Below are 12,173 nucleotides of genomic sequence, written 5' to 3' on the forward strand. Positions count from 1 at the left end.
AGTAAGAAATGTTATGTACATATATACCCACACATGCAAACAAATATTTGTATTTATTTATAGAAGATGGTAATTTTTTCCAACCTGTGTCACTACTAGGTTACTGCTCTGGGTAGTGCTGCGCTTGGGGAGGAACAACTCCAGACACCCGAATGTGCTGGGGCTGCCTGGCTGGAAAGCAGCTTTGCAGAAAAGGACCTGGGGGTCCTGGTAGACACCAGCTTGGATGCGAGCCACCAACGTGCCCTTGCAGGGTGAATGGCATCCTGGGCTGCATGAGGAGGAGTGTTGCCAGCAAGTCAAGGGTGGTGATCCTTCCCCTCTGCTCAGCGCTGGTGAGGCCACAGCTGGAGTGCTGGGTCCAGCTCTGGGCTCCCCCAGTATACGAGAGACATGGACATACTGGAGAGAGTCCAGGGGAGGGCCACAGAGATGGTTAAGAGACTGGAGCATCTCACGTATGAGGACAGGCTGAGAGGGCTGGGACTGTTCAGCCTGGAGAAGAGAAGGCTCAGGGGAAATTTTATTAATAAACCCTTGAAGGGAGGGTGCAAGGAGGGCAGAGCCAGGTCCTTTTCGGTGGTGCCTGGTGACAGGACCAGAGGCAGTGGGCACGAACTGAAACACGGGAGGTTCCCTCTGAACATCAGGAAACATCTTTTCACTGTGACAGGACCGAGCACTGGCACAAAACTGGCTTGGGGATATTGTGGAGTCTCCATCCTTGAAGACATAAAAAAGCTGTCTGGACGTGGTCCTGGGCAACCAGCTCGTTGTCAGTCTGTACAGACATAGTAGAGCACGTTTAATTAGTGAAAAAGAAGAGCCTATGAATGAGAATAAGTTGTCTGTGGTTATTTGGAACAGTGCTCGCATTTCTTCTGATCCAAAGGAAGATACACACACCTCATTACTGTGGTACATCAGAATGTAAAAGAAATAACTTACAGTAGTTTACTTCAATAAAGACAAAAACCTGATTTTATAAAGCTAAAGTGGCAATTTACTACAGTGGAAAAGCAGCAATGAAATTTTCTGTAAGCTTAATTCAAGGAGCTGGAAAGAATACCGGTCAGAAAATCAAATTTATTTTTGAACAGGTATAAAAATTCTATAGATTATTTTACATTTAAATGGAGAATGGACCAGCTTGAAGACTCCCCATTAACTTTCAAGGGCCATTTGGCAGATAATGGAACTCGTCCACTAAAACATTTATTTTTCTTGCCTTGTAGACACACATGCTTATCTCTGAACAACAAGATCCACTATAGGAGGAAAAAGATGCTTCTTTTGCGTAGAGGCCAGAAGGAAAAGTGGCACAGAAATAAGACAGGGGGAGGGATAAGGTTGAGAGTAGAGAGGAATATATAGAGTAAACTGAAAAACAAAGAAAAAAATTCCCATGCCACAATGAACAAGAAAAATGGAAAACTACTAGAGGCTAACATTTTTATCCAGAAAAAAATCACGAAGATGCAATTCCAAACTGACACCTAGCTTTAAAAAGATGCATCATTTGTTATAAATCCTGTGATGATATTTAGCTTGCTTTTTTTTTTTTTTTTTTGGTAGAACTATGGAAAAGTTGAGACTTCTTGGTTTGTGTCCCCTGTCTGTTCCCTTGCCCCCCCGCCCCAAGGCTTCAGCATCCTTTCACTGTGGAAGGGGAAAGCCTGTGATTTACCAAAGCTGACATTGTAATGATCAGAAGACTTCTCAGTAGAAAGCAATGGAAACTTTTGAGGTTTGAAAATAGAAATGAAGCAAAGCTGGGAGTCTGAAAAGTGAAACCTATACAGTAACAAAACAAAATTGTTTATACTTCAGAAGTTAATACAGACTTAAGTGGTTTTTTTTGTGCTAAGAGACTGGAAGTGCTTTATTTGTCAACAAAAAGTTGAGAGGGCAAAAGGTTGCAGGAAGTTTTTGGTCTTTTTAAAGTTTTTGAATATGCAACACCTTGCATTGCTTGGAAACAAATGGTCTGTACTTTTCATTTTACTCAATGAAAAGCTATACAGTAGGTTAGTCTGTCCTGCATTCTTTCTGATGCTCCTAATTTCACCAACTCCTTGTGCCAGAGAGTACACTGTAGTTTCAACAAACTGGAAGAAGATAGAAGGCAGTGTAGTGCCAGCTCTCTGACAGGTTATGAAAATGTACTGTATATTCACAGAGGATGGATATACACCATATGTCTTCTCTGATTTTGTGTTAGGACCTGTTCAAGAAGTATTGTTTCTATTTATTTTCCTTATTTTCCATCATCACCCATGCATGCCAGCCTACAGCTTGAGAATAGAATCTGTAGAACAATCAACGGAAATGGAAATTGGTAATCTTGTGAATTTATTTCTGTTGCAATTTATTTATGTTCTAGGCATGGAAAGTGGAAACCAGTCAACCAGTCAGTCTCCAAGCCAAAGTGAGTGCTCTCAGGTACCTACACTTGACTTCAAGTTCTCCTTCATAGATTCTGTTTTCTTAGGTCCATTGTTCTAGGGTGTCCCAGCCTTTCTTAATGAAGAAATTAAAAAATACCGGCAGCCTTCCACACTACCTGAATTCCAGTTTCCTCTCCCATTGCTGCTGAAGGTTGCTGGTGTGGCAGAGGCCACTGTAAGGCCTTACAGGGAACAGCAGGCAAACAAGTTTGGTCACCTAAAAAGGCATTTTATTCTTCATTTTGTTTGTCATGCAAAGCTGCATAGGAAATCTTCTGTCTGGAGAGAAGAAAGTGTGCGAGCAGCAAAAGAGGTTTTCCATTTGCAGTGGGCTCTGATCTGAAGATAGGGTAGAAATAGACTTGCACACTTGACTGCATGCGTTCTGTGACTACATGTGTATTTTATTAGAAACAAGTGCAGTTCAATCTATATCAGGATGTATGTGGTTTCAGCCAGAAGCCATCTTGTAACATCTTTTTCTGCTCAACAGAGGGTCAATGCTGGTGCTGGAGAAAGCCCCACCTGAGCTGGTATGTTCTGCCACCTGCTTACCCTTCCCTAAGCCTCTGTAGCCCAGTTCTTTTCCTGTTCACTATCTCCTTTTCCCAGTCCCGCTGCTCCGCCGGTTCTAATCTCTTACCTGTGCCTCTCAGCTTGTCTTCTTGCCCGCATCCCCGCTCCCTGTTGAGGCCTGTTGTTTCCCCATGTGCCAGAGGAGATCAGCCAAGGAGGGGCATCAGCAGCACCGATTAATCATTTCCCTGGCCCTTTGCCTGTCCCGAAAACAGCTCATGGTCTTAAGTTGCATGGCAAAATTGCTGGCCGTAGCCATAGAGTGAGCTACTTAATTGGTATGTGTGCTTTGAAGAGGGCAGCTGCCAAACCCTAAAAACCAAGTCTTCAGAAAAGAAGTCTGCACTCAGTATATGCAAAATACATTTTTTCTGTCGTTTATTATATGGAGACAGACAACCGTCGTTACATGGCACATGCTTGGCATAAGGTGGATGCTGTCCTTCACAAACTTCTGATATTTGTCCCACAGATAGACAATTTGAGTTTTCCTAAGGAAGAGGAATTGCCTCTCCTAAGGAGGGGCAATTTAAGCCTTGTCTGTAACCCGGTGGGCTGGGCAGAGGAGTACTAGGGAAGTAATCTGTAAAGTAGAAACTAAAGACCTATTGTGCAAGGGCTTAGCAAGGAGGTACCATTCTGTGTAGCTGTCTCTCTTTAGACTGTCTTCTGGAGTCATGCATCTGCCTGTTAACCATTAGAAAAGTCTTCAAAATTAAATTACTTGCCCTATGCCACTATCAGGTGCAGTCATGTCCTGTTTTTGGAAGGGAACTCAAAAACTTTTGTCTTCCATCCTCATGCCTTCACATGGAAGTAAAGAGGAAGGATTTTTCTTGGTAGACCTAAAGAAACTGTTTGTAGACAAAGGAAAACTCAATGCTTTATGTTTTAGTCCAATTGTATCAAATAGAGTAGTTACAAAAAAACCTGTTGTCTAAAAACCATCTGTTGAATGTGTTAGATATGGAAGTTCTAACTTTATTTGTTAAGACCCACTACCTCTCTTTTTAGAATGTGTGATGGGATATGACTGAATGAAACTACCACGTGTCTCATTTAAGTAAAAAGTAATTCAACTGATTAATTTTTAGGGACTTTGAAGATTTGTTCAAAACACTGACATCAAAACTTCTATGATTCAGAATTCTGTGCCTTGAAAAATCCCTTCAAATACTTCATGTGCTTTGTACTCTCAGAGAATAAGATTTGCATGATGAATGCAGAGTGTACATTAGAAGTGCAAGAATGTCCCGATATCTCATTTCTGTTTGAGGAAACCATGGGTAATTCTTCAAGTGTGCTCCATCAGGGTTCTAGCAGGCAGCAGTTCAGTGGTGATAGACAATTACAGCACTTACCAAGGAATAGGCAGCAGTTTAGCTTTCTTCTTTTATTTTTACAAATGGTTGCTTTTGATTCCCTCAGGAGTTTCAAAGTTATGCAAAGCGTAACATTTCCCTTCTTTTCATGTTTTTCCCTTGACCCTCTTATAAATTCTGTATTTTTGCTCTTTCAAAAACCTGTTGGTTCTGAATGTTTTGGGCTACTTTAGTAACAGCAAATGAGCCCAACCCAGTCTGTATAAGCCTTGTAAGCCTAGATGATCCTTTTAACAAGTGTTTTCGTGACTCTGCATTTACTCAATATTGTGACCAATAATACAGAGAGTACACTGTAGTTTCAACAAACTGGAAGAAGATAGAAGGCAGTGTAGTACCAGCTCTCTGACAGGTTATGAAAATGTACTGTATATTCACAGAGGATGGATATACACCATATGTCTTCTCTGATTTTGTGTTAGGACCTGTTAGTCCCATTATACTGCCTTAGATTTCCTGGCCCAGTTGATCTGGTATTCATTTAAAACTAGGTCGATGCGTTTTAGAAGAGAAGTAATACTTTAAGTTAAAGGGTGTGCGTTCTTATTGCTGTTAGAAATGGATGTGTTGACATTTCCATGAACGATTTCTTTCTCTCAGAAGGTTTTTTTTTTTTCTTTAAGAAACTGGGAATCAAAATTATGTCATTATTTAGTAACTTTTATAGAATTGTGTTCTTGTAAGCTTCACTCACCATGTTTCCTACTGTATTGCCTTGTATAATAAGTCCCAGTTCTGAACCTATTGAACTTTGTTTCTTACATTTCTTCTCAGATGGGTACTCGACTAGGCTTCTGACATGTACAGCTCCAGATCTGCAAACAGGTGGATTAAAAAATCTACATAAAAAACTACACAAAGCAATTTAGGACGTTATTCACCATAATCTGAACTATTTAGTAAAGGAGCATGGCCTTCCTTCAGTTTGACAGACTGCACGAAGGACAGATGACAGAAGTAAAGGAGCAGGTTGTGTGTGGGTATTTCTGGTTTTGGTAATTGTAATAGGCCAAGTTCTGCCTGTGTTTGCTTGTGCAATGCAAGTATACTACTTCTTGTTGTGTATGTTAAGGAGAACAGCGAAATACTTTTGCTCAGCTACTTTTTTTCCTGGTGACACAGCTGCTGAGGGCAGACATTGCAAATGCATCGTGTGCATGGTGTAGAGCAATAAGTAGGTCAAGGTGGGCTCATCGTGAGTTGCTAGATACTGTCCTCAGCTGTCCTCCTGTCTGTCTGCCTCTACCTCACTGCTTATTCTACCTCTTGATGCTATTATTAATGGTTTGTTGTCATGGCTTTGTGTTTTCTGATGAGACTGCATTAAAAAGATGACATACATTTTGGACTGTAGCACACCAGGAGAGGAAGAGGAAGACTTTGAAAAAAGCAGGTTGTTAAATTAAAACCTATACACTCTTTATGATTTAGATAGAAATTTACACATACATGGAAAGATCCATCAGTTTCATATACTATAAGAGGAGTGAGGAAGACAGTCTACTATAATATTTGAGGAGAAGAATTATATGTGTGCAATAAACAATTGCTCAGTGTGACACTATTCTCCTGCGTAAAGATATGTATAGCTTGGATTTTTTTCAAACTTCTCAGGTGATGGTGTTTGTTTCTTTTTAGCTTGAGACATCCAATTCATGTGTCATAAAGTAAGTATGTGTATGAGCCCATTCATGCTTATTAGATATTTCGACTATTACAGGACTGTAAAAATACCTAAAGTATTTGCTAAGGAGTTTTATCTTAAATTTGCATGCAGTGTCTTTATTCAAAGGAAGAGGGATGGCTGGGTGAGTCATTTTTTCATTGGCATACTGAACTTTCATCTGCAAACAGAAAAGCTTTGTTTTCTTGATTTATGACAAAAATTATATATTTATTGTAATATTTTTCCAGTGCTTTCTGAGCAATTCTGTTCTTGACCAATTTTTTCAAAACTGTGTGTTAGTATCTTTAATTTCAGAAAGCACTGATCCTGGAAAATGTTGACATTTGGTTCCCCCCATACGGAGATTTTCAGATACAGATGTCTGTCTGTAATTGATTTATGATTTATGAATTATCAGTTCTCTTGTGGATAGATCATCTTCAGTGCTTGCCCTCTGCTCCAAGTTCTGATGAGATAGCTTTTTAGTGCTAGTACCATAAATAAATTTATTTTCATGAGCACATGCACTCTTGCACATTATCAAATGGGTTGAAACAACAGACTGAGTTTGCAAATGCCAATAACCAGCCATCATATACAAATGTAACTGATGCAGATTATTATACTGTATGCGTAAACAAGGTGTATGAGCAATTCTGGTGATTAGCAACAGGAGAAGAGCTCCAAAGCTTATTAGCAGTTAGATAAAGAGCAGCTTTGGCTTATTAGATTACAACAAATATCCCTATTCATTTTTCCCTTCCCACTTGGTATTGTGCCTTTGTGTTCTGGTGCTTTGTAATGGTTCATGCTTTCTTAATTTATGGAGAGGTCAGTTAAACTGGTCAGAGTATTCCATTTGCATGTTGTTCAAAGATGTTCTTTGCTCCAAAAGGTGAAGGGGATAGGAAGGGAAGGACACACCTATGTTCTATGAATGACAGCAGTATAGTTAGACTTCCATTTTCTCTCTCCTTTTACCTTACGTTGTCTGTCCTAGGAACATCTTAGAAAAAGACCAGATTATGGTTCCCATTACACATTTCATAAACTTACAATTCAGCTGTCATTCTTTGTCCAGTCTTTTAGTGTATTTAAATTCAAATTCTCTCAGTCTGCCGTGGACATGACAGGGTGTGAATTATGATGCAATAGAACACTTATGAAGTATAAGGCTAGAAGTCAAGTATCATTAAATGCACAAATGAGTGAATGGTTATGCCATAAGTCACATACTAAAATGTCATGTGATTTTAGGTTGACCCAGTGCAATTCTTTACTTAAAAAATGACAGAGGAAGTTCAGAAATAAAGGATTTAAAATTATTCTAAAATTACTTTATAATTCTGGATAATTCATTGTTTTAAACTCAAGAAGAATGAAATGGGTTAAAATTATGAAATATATGTTCTCTATTTTAGGTTAACACTAAACGGTCTATAAATGGTTTTAGGTGAAAAAGAGTGTAGGTGTGCATTTTCAAAGCACATTACTACTACTACATTACTAGGGTTACTGTATACTGCAAGATGAGGGTCCCTAATTTTTTCTCAATTGTTACCTTTTTCTCATAGGCAGAAACTTGCAAAAAGTGTCTGAGGATTTTGAGCATCCAGTCTGATAGAAGTCGTAAAGAGAATAGGTCCTGCAGTCTTTTGTTATGTCTTCTTCTTGCACTGGCTGTTTAGAAATTGATCAAAGTAACTTTGCAGTAGAGTAGTCTGTGGTAATTTTCTATTATTAAAACAATTATTGTAATGCCCAATATTTAGATCTGTATAAGATCTAAAATAAGGGTTTTTTGTGCAGTTCCTGAAGTGCTTAGTTCTGATATTAGAACATGGATGTTTTAGATTTTGTTGCATTTTCTGGTGGTTATCTGTTCTGTCAGAGAAAAATATGACAGCTGTATTTGAGAGCAATGTTTAAATGGGCAATGGTTACCAAGGCCTCCTTTTTTGATTTTGTATGGTGAGAGAGATATGAAAAATTAAGCCTCTTTAAAGTTCTGCTTTTTTAATATTTTTGAAAGAGAATGTCTTACTGTACAGAAAAAAGTGTGTTACCTCACACAAAATTAAACTCAGAGTACTTTGAAGCCCTGTGATTAAAATACGGTAAATTCCAATGGGTGGCAGTTTTACCATCTGTCAGACAAGTTTTACTAGAGTAACTTCTCACAGTAGAAAAAAATGATGCTGAGGTTGCAGATGACTGATGAGTGGTGATGATCAAAGGAGCCCTGGGGCTGGGAAGTAAAACTTTTGGCCTTGCTGTAACTTATGTACAAGGATTTTTGTGTTAAAACTTTGCCTTTCTATGCAACCTCTATTTAATGAGGAAAATGCTCTGAAGAGGTAGGATAGCATTATTGGTTCCATTTGATGTATGTGAAAATGGCAACATAGAAAAATGAAGGAGGAAAAAATGTGCCTAAAGACTCATTTTTAGAAGTGACCTCTAAACCAAACTTCTGTAATAGTCACTGAGGTTTGGATGCAAGTGCATGCCTTTAAAAGTATTTAAAAGTGCTTTAAAAGTACTACCTGAAGTGTGTGGCCTGAAAATGCACCATAAATAGTTTTGGGAGCATTAATTCTCACAGACCCGTCTTACTACAAGGACATCCAAACTCCCCTTGGTTTTTCTGCTGCAGTAGTGCTTTGTGCATATCTCTGCGTGAGTCAGAGTCCCTCTCTTGCTTAGCACTGGACTTTCAGTATATACCCCAACAGGCAGAAAACAAATCATGGGCTTTTATTACTCCCAGCCTTCCCAGTTCGAACAACTTGTGACTTCTTCTGCCTCCAAACAATGGTTCCTCTGTAAGGCAACTTGTCATTGGAACCTTCTTCATGCCTTTCTAATGAGCAATAAGCAGGTAGTTATGTTTTATTAATATGTCTGGTCACAAACTCTACCATGTAATTAATGCACTGCAAATTTTCAGCTCATTTTACAGCATAGTATGTGGCTATTAAAGTGTTTCAGAGAACTGTGGAGGCCAGGGGTGTGGGTGGCCTTTAGGGGTAGAAAAATACAGGAACGGGGGAAGGTGAAGTTCTTAAAACAAGTGCTAAATGTAGTAGCTTATTTTTTTATCAGCAGTTTTTTCTGCCACATTATTATATGATCCCATAAGAGTATTAAAAAAAAAAAAAAGCCAAAAAGTGTTGACATGTGCTGTTCTTAGATTGGGAGCACTCAGACTCACAGTGAATGTCTTCCAGCTATGGGCATTCAGCAGATGGTGGAAGCATGATTTAAGGTCAAAACTTAATGTCTGAAATAGAGAAATCTCCATTTTCATCTTGTTTTCTTTTTCTTAGGAAAAAGTAATCAAAGCTTACTAAAGTCCCTTTGGGAGGGTGATACCCAAGACTTGTTTTTGTGAAGGTGCTCCCTGAATTTTAAATGTTTCATTTCTATTTAAGTAGTATCATTCTTCTTCTGACCTTTGGATTTGGATTAAAATGGTTCCAAAGCTTGTCCTACAGCTGCTTGTCAAGTTCTCAGTCTGTAGAAGTAAGGAAATCTTGTCACATTACATCTAATTGTTCTGCTTTTGCCTGCCAGCATGTGACAAGGTCAAAGCACAGCACAAAGCTCTGAGTTGCAGTTAAAACCAGGATATAATAAATCTCTCAATATAGCTTCCTGAATTTGAAACAAATGTAGAAGGGGACTTGTCTACATTGGCAGAACTTTGAGAAAACGGTACTGCATTGTCTCCTCACTGGAGCCAACTTGTGAGGGATGCCAAGCCGAGATAATTGAATGTGCCTTGGGAATTTTCATCCAGAAGTTTTTCATGTCTGAGGATTTTGACCAATAACTCTCCTATGGATGTATTTGCTGGTCAATAGATTTTAGCTAATTACCAAGTGATGAAGATACAATTTTTTTAAATTACACAGCTCCATGGCTATTGTCGCTACTAACTGTTCTCTAACCGTGCCTTCACTGTTGTGGATGTAATGTACACGTGGGGCTGTTTTTTCTCCTTTTTTCTTTCCCTTTGCTTTTTTTCTCTGGACTTCTGAACACTCACCTTCATTTTGGATAGGTATTGTGCTGGCACGTGCAAATGAATTTTCATGGGCAACTCCTTATGTGAGTTGCATTGCCAGCTCAGAACTGAGCCTCAGAAAAAAGTGCAAAGCTGGCGGTGGGCAGAAGTACACACAGGCCTAGAGATGGAGGTGGGTTCTTGATGGAATTTTCGAAAGGGGCTGAATTAGTTCATATCTTGGTTTTGAGAGGTTTAAAAGGAGCAAGGCAACTAGTCTGGTAGGAGATTAGTTACTTCTAACACCTTTGAATTGCATTTTGCCATGTGTGACTGAGTGTGACTATGAACGTTGTCCCCTTTATCAGACCGTAGACAACATGATGGAAAATGCTGGTGAAGGATGTTCTTTTTTAAATACAGTTTTGACATGACAGCAGAATTCTGCCATGGAACTTGCAGCATTTAGATTAATTACAAATTAAATAGGAAAACAGCTTCAGTCAGATGTAAGAATGAGGTATAGAGAATCACAGAATCGCAGAATCACTAAGGTTGGAAAGGACCTTCAAGATCATCAAGTCCAACCATTAATCCAGCGCCACCATGTCCCCTAAACCATGTCTTGAAGCGCCACGTCCACACACGTTTTGAACACTTCCAGAGACGGTGACTCCACCACCTCCCTGGGCAGCCTGTTCCAATGCCTGACCACCCTCTCAGTGAAGAAATTTTTCCTAATATCCAATCTAAACCTCCACTGGCGTAACTGAGGCCATTTCCTCTCGTCCTATCCCTGGTTCCCTCAGCCGCTCCTCAGAAGACTTGTGCTCCAGACCCCTCACCAGCTTTGTTGCCCTTCTTTGGACACGCTCCAGCACCTCAACATCCTTCTTGTAGTGAGGGGCCCAAAACTGAACACAGGATTCAAGGTGCGGCCTCACCAGTGCCGAGTACAGGGGCACAATCACTTCCCTACTCCTGCTGGCCACACTATTTCTGATACAGGCCAGGATGCTGTTGGCCTTCTTGGCCACCTGGGCACATTGCCGGCTCATGTTCAGCCGGCTGTCAACCAGCACCCCCAGGTCCCTTTCCGCTGGGCAGCTCTCCAGCCGCTCCTCCCCAAGCCTGTAGCGTTGCATGGGGTTGTTGTGGCCGAAGTGCAGGACCCGGCACTTGGCCTTATTAAACCTCATACAGTTGGCCTCTGCCCATCGATCCAGCCTGTCCAGATCCCTCTGCAGAGCCCTCCTACCCTCCAGCAGATCAACACTCCCACTCAACTTGGTGTCATCTGCAAACTTACTGAGGGAGCACTCGATCCCTTCATCCAGATCATCTATAAAGATACTGAACAAGACCAGCCCCAGAACCGAGCCCTGGGGAACACCGCTTGTGACCGGCCGCCAGCCAGATTTAACGCTGTTCACCACAACTCTCTGGGCTCGGCCATCCAGCCGGTTCCTCACCCAACGAAGAGTAAACCTGTCTAAGCCACAAGCTGCCAGTTTCTCCAGGAGAATGCTGTGGGAGACGCTGTCAAAGGCTTTACTAAAGTCCAGGTAGACAACATCCACAGCCTTTCCTTCATCCACTGGGTGGGTCACCTGGTCATAGAAGGAGATCAGGTTGGTCAAGCAGGACCTGCCTTTCATGAACCCATGCTGGCTGGGCCTGATCCTTTGGTTGTCCTGCACATGCCCTGTGAGCACTCTCAAGATGAACCACTCCATGATCTTCCCTGGTACTGAGGTCAGGCTGACAGGCCTGTAGTTCTCAGGATCCTCCTTCTGGCCTTTCTTGTAGATGGGCGTCACATTGGCAAGCCTCCAGTCTTCTGGGACCTCCCCTGTTAACCAGGACTGCTGATAAACGATGGAGAGTGGCTTGGCAAGCTCCTCTGCCAACTCTCTCAGTACTCTCGGGTGGATCCCCGTCAGGCCCTGTAGACTTGTGGGTGTCCAGGTGGCTTAACATGTCCTTAACTGCTTCCTCCTGGATTATGAGTGGGTTATCATGCTCTCCATCCCCATCTTCCAGCTCAGGGGGCTGAATACCCTGTGGGTACCTGGACTGGCTATTAAAGACTG

Source organism: Phaethon aethereus, assembly GCF_964289735.1.
Source record: "Phaethon aethereus genome assembly, chromosome: 2".
NCBI lineage: Eukaryota > Metazoa > Chordata > Aves > Phaethontiformes > Phaethontidae > Phaethon > Phaethon aethereus.